Raw genomic sequence first — 27,269 nt, forward strand, 5'->3', positions numbered from 1 at the left:
ATAAATCCATTATTAGAAATGAGTTACTAAAACTATTATGTTTAGAAATGAGTTGAAAAAAATCTTCTCTCCGTTAAACAGAAATCGGGGGAAAAATAAACAGAGGGGTAAATAATTGAGGGGGGCTAATAATTCTGACTTCAACTGTATATATATATATATATATATATATACATATACTGGAGTGTCACTGTGGCAGTGGGTAGCACAATTGCCTCACAACAAGAAGGTCACTAGTTCAAGCCTCAGCTGGGTCAGTTGGTGTTTTTGTGTGGAGTGTGCATGTTCTCCCTGTGTTTGCTTGGGGTTTTCTCTGGGGTGCTCCGGTTTCCTCCAGAAGTCCAAAGGCATGCGCTATAGGTAAAATCGGTTAAGCTAAATTGTCCGTAGCGTATGTGTGTGAATGAGTGTGTATGGATGTTTCCCAGTGATGGGTTGCAATTGGAAGGGCATCTGCTGCGTAAAACCTATGCTGTTTAAGTCGCGGTTCATTCCGTTGTGGTGACCCCAGATTAATAAAGGGACTAAGCTGAAAAGAAAATGAATGAATGAATGTCCTTAAAATGTTTTGGTTCTTTAGCAGAAATGTTCTGCTCTTTATTCTACCAAATAATAATATTTTTATTATTATAAATATATATATATATATATATATATATATATATATATATATATATATATATATATATATATATATATATATATATATATATATATATATAATTTTTTGGCTTGTTTTTTTTTTAAAGACAGAATCCAGTTTAAAGTGTAAAAAAGATCCTCACTTAAAACATAATTGCTTCTATCTAAAATCTTTAGGAAGAATCATTTGCTGGCTTTTTATTTATATTTATAATACAATTAATAATTAAACCTAACTATTATAATTACATGTAAAAGATTACAATTCATCAGTTTTATTTTTAGTATCAATTATATCAGTTGTTTTTACAGTAAGTTTGAATTAGTTTTATCGCTTATTACATTTTTAATTAATTTTACTGTCATTCATTTTAAAGAACTGCGTGTTGATCAGTTATATTACTTTAATTAACAAAAAAAAAAACTGTATTAATAATTGTATGGTTTTAGCTAACCATAACAACCCCACAGTTTATTAACTTTAATCATTCCTTTATTTCCTTAAGTTTTAACCTGTAAAGTTCAGTGTATTCCTAGACTTTTATCTCCCAAATGTATGCTTTCTGCAGCAGGAAAAAAAAAACTTCACTCATTCTTTATGTGATGAAGGTTAATCAAAATGTTAAGAACTGATCCTGATGCTGGTGAATGGAACAAATTCCATGTGGCCAAGTTACTGTATGAAGACTTGTGCTGTGGTACAGTGGCTTGAGAAACCTCAGCGCTTCAAGAACAAGCCTCCAGAGTCAGAGAGAGACAGAGAGAGCACAAACACAACAGCAACAGGAACCAACTTCAGCCATCTAAATTATTCAGCATCCAGATGGATTCCTTTCTCCTTGAATTTTCAACTCAAACAGACCTATTCACCTACAATCTTCATTGCCGCCTGTTGTGTCCGATGTCGCTCAAACCACAAAAACAACACACGCAGACGTCCAAACCACAGCTGTGAAAGAAAATCTAGTGAACACTCTTATCTACAGATACTCCTTTCTGTCTTTCTTTCTTTCTGTTAAGGAGGGAGTGACATTGGGGGAAGGATATGAAAAAAAGCCTGCAGCCCCCAGAGACTGTAACTATCTGCCATTTAGCCGCTAAAATGTCAGCAAAATTTAATGAACTCCACGTGTCTCTATCAGTCCTTGAAAAGTATTTTATGTCTTCTGATGCTTTTTTGCTGTTGTTGTGTTTTTATTCCATGGGTAATTATAAACTAAATCAAATTAATTCCAGATTTTACACTGAATACATTTTAAAAATATATATTTAAGTACAACAAATAAGAACAATAATAAATATATTATTAATGCAGCTGTACTATGCTGTTCTGGGGCAATTTTCACTTTGTTTCCTTGACACAAACTGTAAAAAATAAAATAAAAATCTAAATAATAAAATGTTCTAGTAATTATTTTGCCTGAACATCTTTTATATATTTTATAGCCATTGTGGTGGAAAATTCTAAATGAGTCTAATGAATCCTTTAGATTAATATAAATAGTAATTTATTTTTACTATTTTATTAATTTAATCAGAGTTTACTTAAAAAAAAATAAAACCATAAAGCAAAAATGTATTTTATTAACTTTTCTGGGGGGATAAAAACATTTAAAAAATAATAATTGACATACTTAAAAAATAGAAAACTTGCATAGGATAAATTAATTTCAAACAATTACAATAATAAAATAACATAATTAATTTTTAGTATATTTGTAGTGTTTAATTATATAAGTTTACAGTATGAGTAAATTTATGATTTTGTTTTCTTTATTTGAAAGAAAGATGTCATAAACCTGTAACACTACCGTTTTTCCCGGGAGTCTCCTGTATTTCAGACCCATCTCCCGCCACCCTCCCGTTTTGTTATTTCTCCCAGAAAACTTCCATAATTTCACCCACACACATCAGAGACAAATGTTGGCAGGTATGATTATAATATATATTTTGCAAATTACTACATATTACTCGGCAGCTAGCTCTATGCAACTCTCACATGCTCACAAGGAAAACTAGGTTGCTGCTGGAAGTGGTGTTAGTGAGACCAGCAGGGGGCGCTTAACCTATAATCTGTGTGGGTTTAAACACCCAGGACCGGAGCAAGCTGAACTGGCGCTCTAGGCAAACAATGATGACGTCGCCCACAACCCGAAAGTGAAAACGGAAGTGACCAGTTCGCAAAGTTAAAAACGGGGTTTGCGGTCATCGAACAAAAAGTGAGGACTGGGGGTGGGCATGGGGTGTTGTCACAGATAAAAGTGAGGACCGGAGGCGGAGGTATCGCGGACAACGCCCTCACTATTCTGCTGCTCTAGGTAGCACCCTAGGTCGCCTCTTTAGAGGTGCCAGCCCTGCTAATGCCCCAATATATTGATGAAGACTCTATACTGCTCAGTGAGCGCCATTTTTTGGACGAGACATTAAACCGAGGTCCTGACTCTCTGTGGTCGTTAAAAATCCATTTTGAAAAAGAGTAGGGGTTTAACCCCGGCATCCTAGCCAAATTTGCCCACTGGCCTATGTCCATCATGGCCTCCTGACCATCCCCATATCATAATTGGTTTTATCACTGTCTCCTCTCTACCAATCAGCTGGTGTGATGTGTGCTGTTTGGCGCAATATGGCTGTCATCATATCATACAGGTGGATGCTGCACACTAGTGGTGGATGAGGAGATTGAGTGTGTGTGTGGATGTTTCCCAGAGATGGGTTGCGGCTGGAAGGGCATCCACTGTGTAAAAACGTGCTGGATAAGTTGGCGGTTCATTCTGCTGTGGCGACCCTGGAATAATAAAGTAAATGAATAAATTAATAATTAATAATTCATTAATTTTCTTTTCGGCTTAGTCCCTTTATTAATTCGGGGTCGCCACAGCTGAATGAACCGCCAACTTTTAGAACAATTTAGCTTACCCAATTCACCTGTACCACATCTTTTTGGACTTGTGGGGGAAACCGGAGTACTCGGAGGAAACCCACCCAAACACAGGGAGAACTTCACAAAGAAACGGCAACTGACCGACTGCTGAGGCTTGAACTAGTGACCTTCTTGCCCATTGTGCCACCGTGCAGCCCTTAATTAATTAAGAAAACTGAAAAATGCATTTTCAATTCGTTTTGCAAGTATCCACTCGCATATTTCTCTTCTGACTCCCTCGTTCTTAGTCATTTTCTGAGGCAACATTTGCAAAAGCCACAGAAGACATGCCATAATAAAGCCCTTTTGAAAATGACCAAAGTGGGATTATGATTCGACAGGACACTCCCATGAAAATTATTTTGCCAGACGGCATTATGAAACATTTCCATCAAAAAGCGCTTACACAACACTGCACACGGCTCCCCATCTTCATAGTGTTCTCTCTTCTTCTTCTCCATCTTCTCACCTCAGTCATTACGGCTCGTGTGCCAGGATACAGACGGACAGCCTACATTACCAATATGACCAACCTCCCGCTGGCACAGGTCCATTCACGCAAACTTACTTCCTGGCCTTGGACAAGGAGGTAGAGATGACCTCAGTCTCCAGGGGCAACTCTTCCCTTGTACATATCCACTTATAAATGTGCCTGATGACTTTTAAAAGGACAAAGAATCATTAGGAGAATAAGTAGCCTTTCACATATTCCTTCTGCAACGCCCCCTGAAAGTAATTCCAATGCATTTACACAAAAGAGAATTGCTTTACTGGGAGAGGCAGTGGTTTAATGGTCCAATACGCTCTTGGCCCAAGTACAATTATCTTCATATGATGGAGCAAAAAAAAAGGGTGAAGAAATAAAAAAAAAACAGAGGCTTTGAAGGAAAAGTGGGTTCAGTGAAATGTCAGTGTGCACACAAACATTTGGCTTTTTATGAGTAAATAAATCATACAAATGAAAAAAATAGGGAAGAAAACATTAACACAACAGTTATTACTCTTTGCACAAACAAACTGCAGTTGATCAAGGCAATAAAAACACATTCGACTTCTTTAGCGTAAGTGCAGTAAATCATATAGAGAGGCTGCAACTTTTCACATTGCAGTTTTACTTAGTTGCTTTCGGATCTGTTGTATGTTAATGGACTTGACCATTAATGGAGAGACAAGTGGTCGTCGGAAAGTTTAAAAGAGCATCTGTAGGCCATATAGTCGCACCGAGGATGAGAAAAATATCAATAAAGAATCAAAAGAAAAGGGTAACACTTTAGTTTAGGTCACAATCCATGCTATTTTTCACTGGCTTGTTGCCTGGCTATTATTAAGATATTAACTGTCCATTATAAAACATGATTTTATTCTGCACCCCTAATCCTTCCCGAAACATAAAGACAACTTCTACTTTACTAACTATTCATAAACAGTTAATTAGCAGTTTATTAAGCTACAAGTTCAGTAAATAATTTGTAATAATTGCTTACTGAAAAATTATAATTAAATGATCATAGAAAGAAAGAATTGATGATAAATATACTAATTTAATATTATAATTAATTAATTCATTCATTTATTTTATTTTCAGCTTAGTCTCTTTATTAATCCGGGGGTCGCCACAGCGGAATGAACCGCCAACTTATCCAGCAATTTTTTTTTCAGCGGATGCCCTTCCAGCCGCAACCCATCTCTGGGAAACATCCACACACACACACACACACACACACACACACACACACACACACACACACACACACACACACACACACACACACACACACACACACACACACACACACACACTCAAACACTACAGAAAATTTAGCCTACCCAATTCACCTGTACCGCATGTCTTTGGACTGTGGGGGAAACTGGAGCACCTGGAGGAAACCCACGTGAATGCAGGGAGAACATGCAAACTCCACACAGAAACTGAGCCAAGGTTCGAACCAGCGACCCAGTGACTTTCTTGCTGTGAGGCGACAGCACTACCTACTGCACCACTGCTTCGCCTAATATAAAGGAATAGTTTACTAACATAAATTAATAATATACTAATTTTAATAAAATAAAATCAGAATCCATCCTTTTTTAAGGGCTTGAAGATATGAAGCAAAAGGCAACTAAACTTTTAATCAAATCCAACAAATTGTGCATTAGTGTGGCTGCTAAATTATGATTTTACCTTCTATAATTTCGTCAAATTAAGGCAAACGTTTATTTTGACAGGTTGTTAAGAACACATTTGTGTTTCTGTGTGGTCATGATATGACAATAGTTTCTCTGAATATCATATCAAATATAAAATATGTGTGAAGTGATCAATTCCAGAGATTGCAGATTGATACTCACGTCCTCATATCTGTTACTTTTAAATGAAAATGTATGAAGATTTCTGTGAATGTGTGAAACTTTTTAATTTAATATCTGCTCTGCTGCAGCAAAATAAGAGTAATCTAGTGCAAACAAACCTGACAATACATTAAAATAGTAGGGAAAGAGATACCAGATTGCAATCAAACAGCATGAGATATCGTGAGATATTCAAAACTCCATGATTGACACACGAGTATGTGTGTGTAGTAAATAAAACTGTTCATTCATAAGGAGATGCACAACATACAGTTTCTGTAATTGCCTTATAATAGGTTAATATTCACTGACACTAGTTAATTTGATTATGTATACAGCACTACTGTTAATATTCATTCATTTTCCTTTGGCTTAGTCTCTATTTTAAAGTGTATTCCTCTATTTGGAAGGTCGCCACAGCGGAATGAACCACTAACTATTCCAGCATATGTTTTACACAGTGGATGCTCTTCCAGCTGCAAGCTTTCTCATTTACACACTTGCTCATACACTACGGCCAATTTTGATTATTCAACTCACCTATAGCGCATGTCTTTGGACTGTGGGGGAAACCAGAGCACCCGGAGGAAACCCACGTCAACATGGGGAGAGCATGCAAACTCCACACAGAAATGCCAATTGATTCAGTCAGGACTCGAAACCAGCAACTGTCTTGCTGTGAGGCGACAGTGACAACTTCTAATATATCAATAAAAAGGTCTGTGATATTCTGCATTATACAGCTAATTCTGTTTTCATGTCTAAATTTCACAACTCGATCATCATAGGGCCTTTTACTCCTGTTATGAACAAGCCTTTAGATCTTGCATTTTATATCTTTGATTTGAATGATCACTTCAGTTTGTATAAAACTACCACAAAAAGCAGAGCTCTAAACATGCCTCTGTATAGAGGGGGAGAAACTCTGACCTTCCATACAGATTAAATTAAATTAAACTGATGTTTGAAGTTGAAATAAATACACCCTTTCATTCTGCCAACTCTATAAAAAAATCCAGACCCTCCCAACAACATAAAATAAAAAAAACTAAATAATACCGGCTTTCACAGAGCAACCAAAGGAAAAGAACTTCAGTAGCAGTAAATCTGGTAGGACAATCGGCTGAGAACATCTCTGAGCATCTACTCTTGTTCTATTTGAAGAGATAGTTCACCCAAAAATGAACACTGATTCACTATTTGCTCACCCAATTTAAGAGTTTCTTTTTGTCTATTAAACACATAAGATATTTTGGAGAATGAAACTGTTAGCCATTGACATTAGGGCTGGGCCGATAAACGATGTTATAGCAAATCACGATAAAATGTATCTCCATAACAATGATAAGCTCAAGACATTATTACTCTATATTGATCTAAGAGCCAATCACACTGCAGAAATGTGCAACAGTGGGAATTTAAAAGTGTGTTGATGTTACAGATGTACCAAATTTTCTACCACCGAAAATTTATTGGCCGAAAATATGTTATGCCATGTAATAGACCCACAAATTTTGTTGACTTCGGTCATTGTTGGGGTACTATTAAATCTGTAGGCATTAACAACTTACATCAAAATATATATCGTTATCATTCAATATGGTAAATATTAGCAAGATTGCATTTTTGCCATATCGCCCAGCCCTAATTGACATCCATAGTAGCCATACTAAAAAAAAAAAGTCAATGGCAACCCTTTACAATGATTTATTTCAATGCCAGGGACAGTTTACTCTGCTCTGATTGGTCAGACTGCACTGTTTTTTTGTTTTGTTTTTTGGACTGAGCAGTAAAACGCTCATTAACATATGTGAGATGCCATTCACATTAATGCATTTTCATTTTAAAATGTATAGCCTATTGGTATGGCTTTGCCTGGTGTGCACAAAAATCTGGCTACTTCGCCCCATGAAGACAGAGCATTTTGAAAACACTGAAGACAGAGTTTAGTTTAGAAATTCTGGTGCTCAAAGTATCAAAGTATCAAAGTATGTGAGCTGTCATCGGGGTAGTATCTTTTTAAAAGGTACACATTTGTATTGAAAGTGTACATTTTGGTACCTCAAAAGTATATATTAGTACCAACAAATTTTAAGAGGAACACTTTTGTACTTTTTAGGTACTAATATGTACCCTTAAGGTATTATTATGGACCTTTAAGGTACAGATTTGTACCTTTTGAAAAGCTTGCATACCTTTATTTCTGAGAGTGTACAGACAGACTGAAATGCAAACTTTTGAAAATGGAAGCAAGGCCCATCTCATGACTGGTCTTATGGACTATTGCATGTCGATCTCTAATTCGTCAAGCCCATCTCGTTTAATGTTGCATCTAGTAGATTGAAGTGTGTTGGCAAAATATCCATGCCCAGTAAGCATGATTAATCATTATATATTTATTTTACACTGCATAATGTAGACAGAGATTGTTTTTGTTTGTGTTCTGAAATGCAGTAAAAAAAAAAAACACCAAAATGGACTAAGAGGGTTTTCATACTAAAATAAAATTTTGCTAAATGCAGCCTGAAAAACAATGCAGGAGCACTTATAGTAATAGAGCAATGCGATATAAACAGTAACAAGTCGGTTGTACCATATCAGTTTTTATCCGTATGAATTGCATATAAAGTGGATTTGCTTTTGCAGTGTATAAAGCAGCATCTATAAACATGACATCAGCTCCAGCCAAACTCTTCTCTGCTCTAACTACTGTGTTTGAGGGTCAAAGTAGACAATATTTGTGGGTAGCTAATGGAGACCACAGGCTGGCATTATACAAATCTATAACAAACCTACATAGGTTTGCGCAAGAAGTAAAAATTACTCATGATGACTCATTCATGCAGATCAGAATCTTTTAGCCAAGAGACAGGAATTTTAATGTTGTGCACTTTAAACCTTTTCTATTAATATAAAAGATAATATTGCATTCAAAATCTATATAAATCTGTAAGCCATGTCATTTCATGAATTATTGTCATTTTGTTGCAAACACAAATCATTTTTTCACTGGAAAAAAAGACCTAATTTTAATGTTTAACTGATGAAAAAAGAGATAAAGCATAATATTTTTACACTTACTTTTTAACATCATAATTTATATAAACAATATATATATTTTCCTTCAACGAATGAGCTTTTGTATATGATAGAGTAAATTTAATGCAACGGGAACTTTCACTGTCAAATTAAATATTGCCATTGCTCATCTTTGTTCTATGGTTTGGTCTTTATGAAGCACAGACATATATAAACAGTCTGAGTATCTGAAGTAACTATTTCTAGTCAACAGCACGGTGTACTGTACATGTATAATTTACACGCGCAGGACAGGAAGCGAATCAGGCAGACAGTCTGTCTTAGCATAAATTCCACCTTTCCAGAATAAATTGATATGGGCGTTTAAACATCCCATTTTGTGCTGGAAGTGCTTTCACTCAGTGCTAAAGTTCTTGCGGCGGGAAAGAAATCAGTTAAAATTGAGACCTGCTCTTTGGCTGTTGACAGGTAGAAATTTGAAACAGCCATCTGGCTGGTAATGGGAGGGAAAAAGAGGAAGAAGAGCCCACTAGAACCTGACACTCCCATTAGGACCCTCCTGAAAAGTGAAATATTTGATCACGAGAGGGAAATTGAGCAAAAATGAACTGAAACTAGATACAGTCGACTTACTTTCCCGTTCGCGCCCCGATATAGATGTCACTCAGAACTTAATAAGCTTTTGAATTTCCATTTTATCACAGAAAATAGAGTGTGAGAAATAAAATCAGCCAGTTTCACCCTAATGGACAAAGTAATGGAGAGGTGGAACTGCCACAACACATTTTGTCTGTGGTAATACCATCAAAATGAAAGCATATTCACTGCTGGAGTTTTCAGGGAATCAATTCAAACCAAATAGGGGCCCTTTTTCTCCAGGTTTTTATTTCATAATGGCTCCAACAAATACAGCACTTTGGCTCTCGGGCAACGGGGTGTCACTCAGGGCGATAGCAACAGAGTCATTTATCCAATAGAGTCCAGTCCTGAAGCCAGTGCGAGAGCCGCGTGTTTCGATTCACTCTATGAGCATTAGCCAGACTCTACATTGATCCCACAGGAAAAGCTTAGCTCACTTTTAGACCAAAGTGTTACATATGAGGTCAGGTCATATCAGATGACCTCTGCGGTTTGCTGCTTGGACTGAAACGGGTGAGCTAAAACACCACCGGCCGATCAGACGCGCAGCGCACTACAAAAGAGAGCAGCCTCGGGCCCGTCATCGCCAACACACAGCCAGATGGAGCTCAGCCAATCCTGTTCAAACACCAGAGAGCGTGTTCAGAGAGAACGGGTGTGGTAGCAGCCTTAACAAACCGCATTACTTAAAACAGTTAAAGGCATCACCAGGCTTTCTTTTAACCCTTCTGTTCTGCAGACACTGACTGTACTCTATTACGTTTTGGGACTCCAAAAAACATATTGAACAAATAGCAGCTCTGACTTATTATTGAACTTTACATTTAAGATCTGCATCCTTTTTGAAATCCAAAGTTTTCAAATATTAAATTATATTAGAATTTTATTAAGAATGTAGTAAAATATTATTAACTTTTTATAATATTTTTACAGTATATTAAATATGATTTATTATTATTATTATTACTATTATTATTATTATTATTATTATTTAGTAATATTTTTAACATTTGTAGGGAGGACAACGTTTAAGATTCTGTCAATGTTTTAATCTGTTTTCAAGGTCTTAAAAATAGTCAATTACATCTTCAGAGCAAAAAACAAAAAAACAAACAAAACAGATTTTGTAATGTGATTAATTTATCTTTCAAATGTTTCTAAAATGATTTTATCTCATATTCTAAGGGTAAGCATGAACTGGACAAACCCTCAGTCAGCCCTAAAATCACCCCCTAGGAGGAGAATAAAATTAGTACTATAAAAGTACTAAATCACGCAAACAAACATATAAATAGAAAAATAAACAAACAAATAAAAAGACAAACAAAAAATAAATTATGAAATATAAGACAATAAAAGATATGTGGTGGGATCTAAACAAATTAAGTATAAAGGATCAAGGTGACACAGTGGCTGAGTGGTTAGCACTCCAGCCTCACAGCAAGAATATTCCCAGCTGGGTCTGTTGGCATTTATTTTCTTTTTTTATTGTTTTATTCCTTTTATTGTTTTTGCAGTTGGCATTTCTATGTGGAGTTTGCATGTTGTATTCTGTAAATGTAATCAGTCTCTGAGCTATCAGTGAACTAAGGGCTATAACATAAGCATCCTTTTTTGAGAATTAATCCAAAATGACAGACAGACAGACAGACAGACAGACAGACAGACAGACAGGCAGGCAGGCAGGCAGGCAAACAGACAGGCAGGCAGGCAGGCAGGCAGGCAGGCAGAGAGATAGATAGATAGATAGATAGATAGATAGATAGATAGATAGATAGATAGATAGATAGATAGATAGATAGATAGATAGATAGATAGATAGATAGATAGATAGATAGATAGATAGATAGATAGATAGATAGATAGATAGATAGATAGATAGATAGATAGATAGATAGATAGATAGATAGATAGATAGATAGATAGATAGATAGATCTAATATTTGTGTTAGGGCTGCATAATATATATTTCAGCATTGATATGGCAATGTGCAAATCTGCTATAGTCACATTGCAGAACGTCAAGGAATTTCAAGAGAATTCAAACCATTTGGGCACTAGAAATGATCAAGTTAGCCACTTTAACAAATTAACTAAATTAAGTAAGTGTGTAAAATAAAAGCACTCTTTATTTCATTTTTCTGTTTGTTCTGTTTTTTTCCATCTTTGCCTTAATTAATTTTATTTTTATTTTATCTCAATCCATGAAAAATGATGAATTCTTTCCAAATAGACATAATGTTCTCATCGCAATGTAAATCGCAGAAAAACTAAATATTGCATACCCTAATTTATATTGTATTTATGTTATCAAACCTCTGAAAAATATCACTTTTGCCTCACAACACCAGAAAGAACATCCAAATAAAAGTTCCACCATCAGTGAATTAGAAAATCAGTTCTTTAAAAGTTGTTTTGTTAGGCAAGAGAACAGCGAGTCGCTTGCAAGATGCAAATCTGAACTTGCTTTGTTTTTGACAATAATTACAGAAAGTGAAGAAGAAGAAGAGTCCTCGGTCCCTAGTGTTCTGCTGCTCTATTAATTATTCTGAGGAAGACAGATGTTAAATTGCGTATGCCCATCAGCACTAAGACTTTCGCAAGATTTATCATTCATGTAAATCATGAATAAAATATTTCCTTGCCAAGAGAAAATGTTACATCTGTTTGGTGCATCACAGACACCATGATGCAAGAAAAAGCCGAACTGGAAGACGCCAGTGACCACCTATACGAACACGAAACGGACAGAGTTTATGGTTCTACAATGCTTCTTTTTTCCCCCTACACAGCATGAAATTAGATTAAACAGATGTTGAATTCATTAATATGAATAAAGCTGTTTTAATTTTGTTTTTACTGCACATTTGCATAAGCCTTTAGTTATGTACCAAATAATTGAGACGTTTGCCTCTTGACTTTGGAGTACAATTTTGCTGTCCAGCTTTATGTTGATACTTCATTATCCTCATGAATATTCACAAGCCAAAGCCACTTTAATACAGTGTTGTGAAAACACCAACAATATTTGTATCTCTTTTCACTTCGCATCCGCCCACGAGCTTCAGAGGAATAACAGTTGTTTTTTTACCTTTCTTTTTTTCCATCACTATAGTCCCTTTTTTATCTGTTGTATCAACATGAATAAAAAAAGTACCGTCCAGAGGCCATGAGTGTTCACAAATGTTTATGAAACTAATTTTGTATTAGTTTTATTAAAATGATTTGTTTGTACTAACGACACCATCTTATATCAGACAAAAAAAAAACATGTCAAAACACAAAGCAGTTTTTAGACTTTTGTTTTTAATATTTAAAGATTAGATCACCCACAAATGAAAATTCTCATGTCACTCCCAATTGTTATTAAAATATATTTATTTTTGACTATGACCCACAAAACCAGCACCAATATATTTTTTAGCAATCACCAAAAATGCATTACTGTATACGTCAAAATGATATATTTTCTTTTATGCCAAAAATCATTAGTATATCAAGTAAACATTATGTTCCATGAAGATGTTTTGTACATTTTCTGCTGTGAATATATCAGAACTCAATTACTGATTCACTCTAATTGATGCATTCACTCTAAGAAATGCAACACAGCCCCAATGTGGATATGTAATATCCTATCTACATTTCTTGAGAGTACAAAGCATGTAGCCGTACGTATGGCTGCATTTCGTCTTTAAAATGAACGCTAAGGGGCAATATGATGCCGTCAACAGCTTCTGTTCTTTTTAGCACTACCAGCTGACCGCTTCCCTCCATACGGAGGGCTTTTCTAGTGTTACCAGTTTGCCCAGTGGCTCCCTACGTACAGATATGGAATGGGGATGCAGAGCAGAGTTGACCGCGGGGTTCGAGTCCGGTGAAGAAATCAGGTAAAACAAAAGCAAAAATAAATAAACAAAAGGCTGAAAACGTGGTGAAATTTTCAGAAACCCAGGATCTGTTCTTTGTACAAAGATTACTCAATTAGCTGGATTTGGATGTTGACAATTTGACATGATCCAGGATCCTTTCGTTGTTAAAAACTCATTTGAGACTTGTTGTCATAGTAACAGTTCTGGTAGCTCAAACCTGCATAGGAGCAGGTTCAATTCATGAAAGTATGTTCATGATCTATGACAAATCTATGCAAAATAGTAAATATATATATTTTTAACTATATATATATATATATATATATATATATATATATATATATATATATATATATATATACACATATATATATTTTTTTTTTTTATGCATACATGTGTTTATATTCAACTTTTTTTTTTAAATGATAATAATTTATGCAGTCACGCACGTGTTTTGACCGCTAATGTACCAGTAATTTGAATCAATGTAAATCATCAATTGATGCTTCGCAAAAGTTGCAGTCACCTTTACCAATATAAAAATGCTTTTTTTGATGCAAAATTTATCAATACAGTTATTCCTATCGCCGATTTAAAAAAAACTTGAGTAGGCCTAGGCTACTATAATAAAGAAAATCTTCTCTAAATGTAGAACTAAATACATTGATATGCATTGAAATACATGATGAATACTCTTGACACATGAAAGTGTAAAGCCTGCAGCTTATGTGAAAAGTAATTTGCGCATCATATTTAACAAACCGTTTACTGCTAATTTTATGTCATTTTGCTCACATGTATAATTGAATATTAATTAGATGATGTCATTACGTGGCTGTGCCGTCAACCAATTGCTGCATTGCTGATCATGATTACGGGAATAGATAGAGCTGTCCTTCAAAACACACGCAGCGATCTTAGATAAGTTCATCCAGAAATTTTAATCTGATTCGAAAATCTGTGAAGAACCAAATTAGCCAGAGATCAGTTATCAAGATTAAAAGATCCAGGATCTGCCAAATCCTCTTAGATCATTTAAGCGAAGTACAAAAAATGGGCTGCAGGTAAAACAAAAGCAAAAATAAACAAACAAATAAATAAATACAAGGCTGAAAACGAGGTAACATCACGCAGCTGCGTTCCTTTTTCTACAATGCTTTTGGAAACACTGTCGGTGTTGTTTAGGGATGGGTTGGGTGGGTCGGTCGGTCAGTCGACAGCAAGCTGGCCTGGTCGAATGAAATGTATATTGCGCCCTCTGGTGGATTTATGCAAAAACAAAAACTGCAAATTTTACCATGGATGGGAGACCACATGGGAAACACGGTTGCTGTTGAAAGTGGTTTTAGTGAGGTCAGCAGGGGACGCTCAACCTGTGGTCTGTGTGAGTCCTAAGAAGGAGACACTATACTGTCAGTGAGTGCCGTCTTTCAGATGAAACGCTAAACTAAGGTCCATGTGAGACCTAAGAAGGGGACTGCAGTTATTAAAAATCCAACGGCACTTCTTGTAAAGAGTAGGGGTGTAACTCTGCCCAAATTCCCTCCATCGGCCCTTAACGATCATGGCCTCCCAATCATCCCCATCCACCGAATTGGCTCTATCACTGTCTTTCCACTCCACCAACAGCTGGTACGTGGTAAGTGCACTGGCACCGTTGTCCTGTGGCTGCCGTCACATCATCCAAGTGGATGCTGCATACTGGTGGTGATGTGGAGAGACCCCCTCCCCCACTTCATGATTGTGAAGGGCTTTGGGTGTATAACCATTCATGATAAATGCTCTATATAAATACACATTAATGTACAATACATTGCATTACATAAAATATGGACTAATTAACCCAAATATTGGGTAAACTTGGTCTTATTAATTAATTTTTTTAAATAAACCAGAAGTTGGGTTAGACCTATTACACCCAGAATCGGTTTAAAGTAATCCGGATTTTTTTAGAGTGTAACTAAGCACTTTATTTAGACAACTTTTAATGTATTTTCTCAATATCTAGATATTTTGGAGCACTCAGATTCCAGTTCAAACAGTTGCCAAATACCATCATACCCTAACAAAGTATACATCAATAGAAAGCTTATTTATTGAGCTTAATAATACATAAATCTCAATCTCCAAAAACTGACACTCAGGACTCATTTGTATTCCAAAAGTGAGTCTGAGCATGAATAAAAGCTTCACTAACCCTTTGAAACTAGGAATAGTACACATATGTGAAGCAAAAGGTCCAATCCTAATCAAATGTGCGCAAGATGCTTTGGCTTCCTCCGGATGCATAAATAAGTAAGCAGCGACAGACAGAGTGTCATCTGTGCGGAGGGAGAGCGAGGGAGCATCAGTGCTCCAGGAGGAGGAGGACGAGGTCGGGACACGCGGCCCTTTCGCTTCGCCCCCGGCCACCATCATGCCGTCCTGCCCCTGGAACAGACAGCCCGGCTCTCACAACAGATGGAACTAATGATGCGCAACAAAAGAGATCATTTCACTGTGGTCCTGGGGAAGCCACAAAGAGCGCCGGGACATTTGAATGATAGGGCCAGCCAGTCACTAGGGGTTAGATATGGGAAGCTTTTATGGAGGTGGAAAAGTGAATAGAGGCTCCCCGGCTCTCCTTCGGCCCCTTTGATGTCGCTCACAGAAACCAGTGCGCCACTTTTTTAAAGGGGAAATATGAAAAGTGGAAGACTAGGGCCTCTGCCAATCTCTTTTTCATCCTTTTTTATGAGGCTTGTCAGCAGGAAATCCCCCGTTTTTTTTTTGAAGACGCATGAGTTCATAGTGAATGTACAGTTTGACATTTGTGCAGAAGCAGCTGAGGAATAAAGGACAGCAGAAAAAAAAAATTCTAATAGAATCAGCTTTACAGGTCCCACCACCAAGAAGCTTAATTTCTTGAATAAGTTTTAGCAAATTATTAATAACAAAATTATACAAGTATGAATAATATTTATTTAAAAAGATAATTAATATGCACAGTATTTACATTAAAATCACATTATTACCAAAACAATATTTACAATAATAATTTCATATAATAATAGTAATATTAAATTACATATATTAAATTATGTTCTGTTCTGCACATGAAAAATTCAGTTTTAACATAAGATCTATATGATCTATCTATCTATCTATCTATCTATCTATCTATCTATCTATCTATCTATCTATCTATCTATCTATCTATCTATCTATCTATCTATCTATCTATCTATCTATCTATCTATCTGTCTCTGTCTGTCTGTCTGTCTGTCTGTCATTTTGGATTAATTCTCAAAAAAGGATGTTTATGTTATAGCCCTTAGTTCACTTATAGCTCAGAGACTGATTCCATTTACAGATTACAACATGCAAACTCCACATAGAAATGCCAACTGCAAAAACAATAAAAGGAATAAAACAATAAAAAAAGAAAATAAATGCCAACAGACCCAGCGGGGAATATTCTTGCTGTGAGGCTGAAGTGCTAACCACTCAGCCACTGTGTCACCTTGATCCTTTACTTAATTTGTTTAGATCCCACCACATATCTTTTATTGTCTTATATTTCATAATTTATTTTTTGTTTGTCTTTTTATTTGTTTGTTTATTTTTCTATTTATATGTTTGTATGTTATATGTATGTTTTCTATTTATATGTTATCTGTCTGTCTGTCTGTCTGTCTGTGTCTGTCTATCATAAAAATTATCTTAAACAATCTTCTACTACTAATATTACTTAAATAATATATCTAATAATAATATTCACTTATACATATTTATATTTTAATTATAACCATAAGTACTTTCTGTATTGAATACAAATGTAAAGTCTGATCTGACCTTAAAAAAAAAAATATTCAGTCAAATTCTATAAAATGTTAGACCTTAAATGGTTTCTAAGTTTAGAAATGAATGCATAAAGCGCATTTTTAGGCAACATAACAAAACATTTATTTTACACTTTAGATCAATTAGATACAATGACTGTGCAGTGAAGGGGACTCATGCAAATGTACATTGTTGTATAAAAATATATCTGCATAAGTTCAAAGGCTTGTGTTGCAAGAGCATACGATTTAAGTGCACAAAGCGTTCTGATATCCATCCAGACTAGATTTCAATGACAAAAGAAATCCCATATATCATTCACCTGGGGGTCCATTCAGACCATGATTCCACGCTGCGGGACACCATCATTTAACTTCAGTTAAAACATCGAGGAGAGGGAAAAGGGCAAAGGTACTCTCACTTTATAGAGCAGGCTTTGATTTAATAGCTTTGCTGAGATTGTTCATATGAACACAAACAAGCCTTAACGCTGCTTCCGCACAGTTTGAACAATATTACACTAGTTCATCCAAAGAAGAAACTTCTACAGTTATTTCTCACCCTTATATATTTTAAAATAGATCTTAATACAATTTGAAAAAGTAAAATGTGGTTTACACAACAATATAAATATAAATATTTAATATATACAATATATATAAAAAGTAAATAACTTGAAAAATCTCATGTATACATGTGAAAACAAAAGATAATGATAATTATCAGATAATGCAAATTGTATTCTGACATGTCATCTAATCTCTCTCTTATAACTCTTTAAACGTATTATTAATTTGCAATTTATAACAAAATAAATGTAACTTACTCACAAATCAGAATTTATCCTTAGAAACTAAGAGAGATGAACTGCTCAGAACGTGGACTTTCTTAGTCACAGCTCTAAAGACCTGTGCACACTGGAATGATTTTTAACTATGTTTGTCACTCACATTTAATGTCTAGCGACTAAACAAAGCCCCCAATACGAGAGTGCACACTCACACGCAAATACGGCAGCTGTAAAATCATAATCATCTTTTTTTAATGCCTGAAGCTTTTTTTTGTTTGTTTGTTTAATCCACATACATTTAAAACCGTTTGAGCAATGACAACTTTTTTTTTTTTTTCAAAATTTGACTAGGTGTTTGTGCTCTGTAGAGGAGGAGGTCAAACAAAACCAGGAGGGTGACTTCTTCTGTGTAACAAGAGAGTGTAAACTTGCTTAACACTACTTTGTGTACCGGGCTATTTCTGTTTTTCATTAAGTGCCATCTAATGTCAGGGAGCCATTCTGCACAATCACTCTGCTCATCACCAATGAAACTTGCTTGGGAATGAATGCCGAAAAATGTCTTGAAAAACACTGACAGTAAGCATGAGTGAAAACTGTCTCAATGTGAGATTGTCTCTTGGAATTGTGAGTATTTATTTTACCATTTCATTCATTCATTCATTCATTCATTCATTCATTCATTTCATAAAGCTTTTTCCTGGGCTAGGTCGTAGGGGCACCACTCTCTGGAGAGAACCCCAGTCTTCCCTCTCCCCAGACATTTCCTTCAGCTCCTCCAGGGGGATCCCGAGATTTTCCCAGGCAAGGCGAGAGACATAGTTTCTCCAGCATGTCTTGGGTCTTCCCCAATGCCTCCTTCCAGTTGGACATGCCTGGAACACCTCCCTAAGTAGACATCCAAGAGGCATCTGAAAAAGATGCTTGAGCCACCTCACCTGACTTCTCTCAATGTGGAGGAGCAGCAGCACCCCACTCTACTCCAAGCTCCTCTTGGTTGACAGAGCTCCTCACCCTATCTATAGGGGTGCGCCCTGCCACCCTGCGAAGGAAACTCATTTCGGCCTCTTGTATCCGAGCTCTTGTTCTCTCGGTCATGACCCAAAGCTCATGAAGCTTTGGCTTAGCTTCTTCTTCACCACAACAGACCGGTATATAGACCGCATTATTGCTGACACTGCACTGATCCGACAGTCAATCTCATGTTCCATCCTTCCCTCACTCGTGAACAAAACCCCAAGATACCTAAACTCCTCCACCTGGGGTAAAGACTTTCCTCCAACCTTGAGATAGCAAACCTCCTTTTTCTGGTTTTACAATGAATTAATATCACAATGTATAACTTTTAATTTATATTTTTTTATCTTTATATTTATTTTTTTATGATGGAAACAAGCTTCCATTTACTTACAATGCTTCCATTGACGTAATTAAAAAAAAAAAAAAAAAAGTTAATATTAGCAATGCAGTCTTAATTTTGTGCTGAACTATTCCTTTAAGTACACATCTAGCAGACCAGGCACGTTCTGTTGTTTGAAAATAAACAGACGGGGAAAAAAACAGCAAACCTTCAAACACCTAGGGAGGGGATTTAAGTAAGATGTGAAGCGTTCAGTAGCTCAATCCGCTTGCCTACTTCCACACTGTAGATATCAGTGAAAGTTCAGGCTGATGCTGACACGAACAGAGGAGCGTGTCGTTATTAGCGGCAGGTTAGTTCTGATAACACTATCAGCCTCCTCCCCCCGGGCCAGCGGTGCTGGGCCTAACCCTCAAATAAAGCCGAAGTGTCTCGACTCCCTGGCACATTAGCTCTGATTACAATGACCTTCATTATATCAGCTACCCTTATTATACACATACAGCACAGCGCTCCCTTGGGCTGAACACCGCAGCGTACAGGAGAGGAGGTGGAGCGGCCTGATACAGGAGTAGGTGTGTGTGTGTGTGAGTGTGTGAGTGGCATGTGACTGACCGCAACCACGGTGGTCCTGCATAATATCCTTGGATGAAAAACAGGATATTAGGCCATTGTGCAAAAGCAAGATAATTGTTCACGAAAGAACAATGCTTGGAAGAAGTGCAAAAAATACTTGTCTTTCAGTTGGTTTATGTTTTTATAAAAAAGCATTTTACAATGCTGAATTTAACTTCCCTAAAAAGTGTGTGGAAAACTCATGTGGGTCTTTTGGGCATTTAAAGGGACAGTTCACTTAAAAATTAACCATTTGAGAGAGAGTAAATAGTGAGTGCATTTTGATTTTGAGGTGAACTATGCAATTCATTTTAAAATAATGATAAGATAGTTGGATTAAAATTAATAATCTCTAAATTGATTCCAGTTCATTAAGGGTACTTTTCAGTTAAAACAGCCTTTCTAATGACATACAGAACTGCTAAAAGTAATGTTTCTTCTACTAATGTGCATTAAACTGTAATTCTAAGATGTGTATATTCATTCATGAGTTGAACTGATCCCATTATGCCTTAACATTATTTTATAATATGGTAATTTTTTACCAAACAGTAAATACAGACCCCAAACACACATTCCAAAATTATTAATCATTAATTTTCTTTTTGGCTTAGTCCCTTTATTAATCAGGGGTTGCCACAGCGGAATGAACCGCCAACTTATCCAGCATATGTTTTATGCAGCAGATGCCCTTTCAACTGCAACCTATCACTGTGAAACATTCATATGCTCTCATTCACACACATATACTACGGACAATTTAGCTTAACTAATTCACTGCATGTCTTTGGACCTGTGAAAAGCTAATAAACAATGACACAAATCCAGCTATAGACGTATTACATTCATCTGCATCACAGAAGCCATGTATCATGGAAGATCATGATGTCTTAATTTGCCTACAGACGCATAATGCCGGTCACCTCCAGCCTGCAGTCGGAGCCAATGGATGCTGGCAGCAGCTCTACCAGGAGAATGGAAGCTGGACCAGGGCCCTAACGGAAAGCTCAGGGACTCTCGTCACCACTTAGCATACGGCATGCTTGTTAACTTCAATTTTCTGCTCATTCCCACTCACAGGGCCGCAGGGCTAACATTCTTGGCAGACGCACCCTCTGGCGGGGGTGACCACCCTCCGAACGGCAGGGGAGCGGGTTAAAGACGGCAGAGCGCGGCCCCCAAATCTCCCCGCTCATCTGTGTGTGCCTGCTGGCTCGCGCAGCATCCTTCTCGCTCTCCTGCCAGGTGCCTCCATGGCAGCCGTTACCCATGGAGACCTGCCTCTCCCCATTCATTTAGCCTGGCTAACCGAGCATCGAGCAGCGGGGGTGCGAAGGGAGGGAGGAGGGCATCGGTGCAGTCTGCAGGGGGCCGGTGTGTTTGTTTTGTGGAGAGCGGTCTAGAGAGCTGGCTAAATCTGCTTGTTTTGGATTAGAGGGAATTGGGAGGCTGTAAGCACTGGTTTAGGTGATGACTCCTCAATGACTAGTTAAGGAGTACAACACCTGCCGGACCATTGAGATGCCCAGGCGGACAGAAATACCATCAAATAATGTCCTTGTATGCTGTTTTTTTTACTGGCATGCTAATCTCATTAACAATATCACTGACGTAACACTGGGTATAATGAAACGCTTCAGTTTACCGTTGTTCATACATTATTCAGCTTTAGATCGCATACTGTGTGTGTATGCAAGACTATTATTGGATTACCCTAAAGATTTTCTTTCTTCGGTTTTATTGTTGGTGTATTCTTTATTTTCTTTTTTTTTTTTTTTAATTACACGCAGCAGTGTTTTGATCTCAGTTTAGATCATACTACAATATTTGAGCCACAGAATGGATCTTTTCGTAGTACAAAATAAAAAAGCAAAAACAGCTAGACTAATTAATATACATTGCAAACATTCTGACAAGTAAGCTGTAATAAAATTGGAACAAATAAACTAATTAGCAATACCACAAATATAAAATCAAATGAAATAAACAGTTTATAATTATGTGTGAAATACAGAACAGACCTTTCTAACATTACAAAAATGGCTCACTCTGTCTTTTCTCTGTCTTTTGTTCCTTTATTAACATCCACACTCATTGTAAAAGCTAATGCACAAATTCAATATACTGATAAACATGCATTCTCACATAAGTTTGCATAGCCAAAAAAAGATCTTAAACAATATGTTGTGGTTATTTGTTTGTAAAGATAAAAAAAACTAATTGTTGTATTTACAATGCTCAGTGTATTGCTACTGTATTTGAGTATTCTCTGTCTTTTTCTTGAATACTTTAACTCTTAACATTCAAAGAAGATTTTTTTTTTTATTGAAATACATTTTTTTTTAACCCAGGCTCACTATATTTACATACCAATATATACATTTCTGAGGAGCGCAAATACGTCCAAGGAGCTATGTATTTATTTATTTATTTTTTTGCAGTTTTGGTTTTGGTGAATCAGCCAGAGGAAGCTGTGTATGCTTTTTTAAATCTCAAATTTCTCTCTCGAGTGCCATTTGCCCCTGCGTTTTTGTGTCATTCTGTCAGAGGCCGCTGTCCACTGGCTGACTGACTAACCGACTGACTAAACGATCGATCCCCCCACTCGCCCCCATCCCTAAACCCAACCGATAGTGTTTTAAAAATCACAGACTGACCAGTGCTCAGCCATTTCCCTAAACCCAACCAACAGTATTTTCAAAATGATTTTTGAAGCATTATTTTTACCACGTTTTCATATTTTACCACATTCTCACCCGGTTATTTACTTGTTTGTTTTATTTTATGGCTTTTATTTTAGTCTTACCTGCTTTCTTAAACCGTTTTCAAACCTTGTCGTCACATTCAACTCCGATATGTGTCTCTAATCCTTCAACATACGCAGCAAGCCACTGGACAAACTGATAACAACGAAAAAGCCGTCCATACAAAGGTAAGCGGTCAGCTGATAAGTGTGAAAAGGAATGGCGCCATCCCACCCCGTAGCATTCGTTTTAAAGACGAAATGCAGCTATACGTTCCTCTGGCTACATAATTACCATTCTCCACAAATGTATATAGGAGTACGTTTTCAGAATCTGCCGGGTTGCAATTTTTGTTCTTATTATCACTGGGAAAATTAACAGATTCTCAACCTTGTTATTTAATAAATATACATGCACATATTTGTGGCAATGAAAAAATCTCCAAAATGTGTACCATGACAAGAAGAAAATGATTCCACGGCCAAAAAATAAGTACTTGAAGAAAACTCTAAAAAGAATATAGTTTCACTTAATGACAAATATGCAGATGCATGAAGTGGAGCTGAACATCAAATGAACACTGGTTTAATGAAGTGCTTTGCTATAGTGGGTTAATTAACTCACGCTGATGCATACTACACATATATGAGATTACTCATATATACTGTATACACAACATATTATTACAACAAAATCACAAAAAAGACTAAAAGACCTAAATTAAATGCTAGTCACACTATAATATTTACATTAACAATAGCAAATGAAATTAAAGCACAAACAGCTCAAATTAAATAAATATGTACTGCAATAATTTACTCACTATAAAGTTAGTTCAGAAGGTTTCACAACAAGGAGGAAACGTTTTAGTTAACTAACTGACTAAACTGAAAGAACATTTTTGACAAAAGAAAAAAACACCAATGATTTCAAAGATGACACCTACTCTAAGCTTTTAATTCATGCCAATAACTCCTGCAGGTTTTCTTAGCAGATAAAGTTGTATGTATGTCTCGGGATATTTATGGGGTGAGAAGCGGAACTAGTGGCAGATGAACAGGCACCTGGTGAACGTTGAGCGCTCCTGGGCTTTTAGGGCTTAATTAATCAAGGCCTCTGGGTATTATGACATAGCTGGTCCTCTCCGTGTGTGTGACTCAATTAAGTTGTTGCGTGAACCAGAGGTGTGACTTCAATATTGCTTAGAGTCAGTGCTATCACACGAGCACTTTAAGCAAACTATTAACTCAAATAAAAGTCAAATACATGTGAAGCAACTGACAAGAAAAAAAAATCTGCTTTCTATTCATTAGCTAACAACAAAGAAGCTTAACTAGGTACTTGTGCAGTCCCAAAACTTTTTCTTTACAAACTAAGCAAGTGGCTGGTTTCGGGAAACAAATCACCTCCATCTAATAGTTAGAGCAGCTAACTGTAGTATTGGTAAACTAGTAACCAAAAGTAAACAAGGCAAGCAAAACGGAGACAGCTCATTTGTAATGTGTGAGTAATGCTCAATACAATTATTCACATTGAAGTATGCATGAACCAGAAATTGATGAGACTATTCAGTATGTTGGTGTACTTTCCAATGAAATGGAATTATGAATAGGGGAGGGGATTTCTTTTGTGAAGTATTCCCTCATAGCAAACTAATGAAAAGAGGGGTGTGGTTAAGAATACTGTGACTCATACCATCAAACTGACATAAACACTCCAAACGTGAAAGCAAATGGTCAGACTTTAGCCCCTTTCACAAATGCTGGTGAAGGATTCATTTGTGAACAGGCCCTTTTTGAAAATACCGGTAAAATGTTTACGATGAACCGCTGTTTGTTTACTTTCAAGCTCTGCTTCAGTTGCTTGACATATGTGCATGTGAAGGAGCCGGTGAACACACAGATTATGTACATCTCAACATGCGAAAGTGTTTATCCGTATGTTTTCATCGAAATTGTTCACAATACTTATCCATCTACAAAATTTGTAGTGTAGTCAAATGTGTAAACATTTAGCGGCAGTTCGCACTTCTGAAGTCTCTGGGACAAAGCAGCTGCATGAATGCTAAAGCTCCAAATAAAAGCGAAACCATCAACAAAAGCCTGACCCCTTCTATGTTTACAAATACAAGCCGTTTAGATCTCATTTCAGGTTAATGATGTCAGAATTTAAGGGTGTTTTGGAACAGATGTGTGAATGGTCTTTTCTGGAAAAATTGCGATGTACGTCCTTGCCTCTGTGAACAGCACCTTTTTTTAGTTTACCGGTAAAGTCGTTCCGGAAATGTTCCGGATATTTATTGGTATCACTGTGTGAAAGTGGCTACAGATTAAAGATGACTTAAATAAATGTTCTTTCACCAGTGTATTACCTTGCACAAATGAATTGTTCACCTAAACAAAAAAAAAAAAAAAGAAAAAAAAAAACGTGCACCAGCAAAATAAACATTGTAAATTTTGATTTATCCATTTTTCACACAAGAAATAAAAACCACAATAACAATCACACAATAAATAACCACCTCAAGAAAGCGTAAAATGTTTTGGCAAATTAAATGAATAGTTTTAAAAATCATTTTCATCACTTGTTTCCCATGTGATATTTCAAAATTTGCATAAATAAACTAATAGGCACAAATCTATATTAGCGCTTAAAAACTACTTACACAAATTTCCTGTTGAACCTACAGCAACTTACTGGCAGTAGTTCACCAATAACTAACTTTAAATCAATTACAGCAAAAATACTGTATTTACATTTACAACCCCATTTATCTTGCTCTATATGTTTTTACAGTATTTCCTGTAAAATATACAGTAATTTTCACAATGCAACTATAAAATAGATTAACATACTGCATAACTGTATTACAGTAAAGTACAGTTCATGTTACAGTTAAATACTCAGAGCCTCTAGTTTTTTGTTGAAATTTTTTGCGATCCTACAAAATTCGTAATTATACTCTTTCAGTGCAGGAGTAAACTTGCATGAGTTTTAAAGAAATTTGTGTGTTAGGTGTATTACAGTAGGGGAAAGCCCTAACACATGCCCTATGTGTGACGATGTGATGTTAGATGCTCCAGGGAGTGAAATCTAAATAAAAATAAAGTAAATAAGATCGTGGACAACAATAAGAGTAATAAAACCTTTCTTTGGCTTAATCCCAACCATTTCAGATCTGGTCTTTACAAGAGACCAAAATAAAGAACATTTTGTAAACAACAAAAAACCTAACATAGTAGGCTACCTAATTTATATATATATATATATATATATATATATTTTTTTTTTTTTTTTTTTTTTTTTTTTGCAAAATTGTCTGCAAATTTTTGTCATTTTTATTGCAATTTATTATTATTATTATTATTATTTTTTTTTTTTTTTGAAAAACTAGGGGGTCTGAAAACTGTATTTTACAACTTTTGTAACTTTACAAAAATCCTTAAGAGTACACTTGAAAATGTGACAGAAAGGGGAACAGAAAACAAGCTTTATGCTGACTGATATGACTGTTTATTTGGTATCTGGCTGCTAAAATACTCATTAAAACTGCAGATGTATTACGGTACATTGTGACACTGACCTTCAAAGAATATTGAGCGCTCCAGTCTTGCTCTGTGTCCCGTGTGCCACTGTCTGCTTGCACATTCACATTTGCCTTCTTACACAGCTCTCTGTTGATGCCTGTAAGGACACAGAGAACAGTTATGGGTACATATTTTACCACCATACCATAAACCAGAAACGCAAACAAAGATTTTGATGAACTTTTAAAGAGCGCCTCCCCCTTCGCCACTTAGACAAATCAACATTCAGTTGGTGTGACAGTTTTTAATGCATGTTTTTATACCAGCACTGTCAGCGCCTTGTATCGCGAGCAGAATTTTATAAACACCGCTGTTTCCGCAGCACAATAACTACTTTCATTTCATTGTAAAAGCTGTCAAAACTCCAATTAGATATTTAAAGAGAAAAATACGACTTTCAATTTGCCCAAACAAACCACTCCGTAAGTTAATAAAAAGGCATTATCATCCATCTTGGGCTCTTATTAGATTGTGTATTTATGCATGCTATCCTTTCAAGAGAAACAAGGGTTTGTGGGTAAAACACAAGGGGAGTGCGTGCAGTCTCTGAAAAACAGATTTCACCAGAGTGAGTGATAAAAAGAAGCTAAATAGATTTACTTCAGCATCTCGTATGTTAAACAGCTTTGCTTTTTTTCTCAAATTTAGTCTGTATCGTTTCAGTTGCATATCAATGTAAACCAAATAACGCAAGCTATTATTATTTATCCTAAAATACTGATCAATTTTAAAACGCTTTTTGTTTTAGATAAAGACCAAAACAACCCAAATAACACAAGCTATTTTTATTTATCCTAAAATACTGATCAATTTTAAAACGCTTTTTTGTTTTAGATAAAGACCAAAACAACCCAAGTAACACAAGCTATTTTTATTTATCCTAAAATATT

The 27,269-nt window shown here is 36.1% G+C and overlaps 1 protein-coding gene and 1 long non-coding RNA gene across 22 annotated transcripts in view; both read right to left on the reverse strand.

Annotated features, from left to right (window-relative positions):
• Positions 1-27,269, reverse strand: part of casz1 (castor zinc finger 1) — a 325,550-nt gene that overhangs the window by 203,699 nt on the left and 94,582 nt on the right. For all 20 annotated transcript variants that reach the window (XM_073939087.1, XM_073939115.1, XM_073939094.1 and 17 more), the window contains one exon: positions 26,376-26,476. The gene's annotated coding sequence lies outside the window, so the exon portion shown is untranslated. The remainder of the gene's footprint in view (positions 1-26,375; positions 26,477-27,269) is intronic.
• si:dkey-246i21.1 overlaps positions 26,180-27,269 on the reverse strand; it is a 71,778-nt gene continuing 70,688 nt past the window's right edge. For both annotated transcript variants that reach the window (NR_170148.1, NR_170147.1), the window contains exon 3: positions 26,180-26,476. This is a non-coding gene — a long non-coding RNA (si:dkey-246i21.1). The remainder of the gene's footprint in view (positions 26,477-27,269) is intronic.

The sequence above is a fragment of the Danio rerio genome, chromosome 23 (assembly GCF_049306965.1).
Source record: "Danio rerio strain Tuebingen ecotype United States chromosome 23, GRCz12tu, whole genome shotgun sequence".
Classification (NCBI taxonomy): domain Eukaryota; kingdom Metazoa; phylum Chordata; class Actinopteri; order Cypriniformes; family Danionidae; genus Danio; species Danio rerio.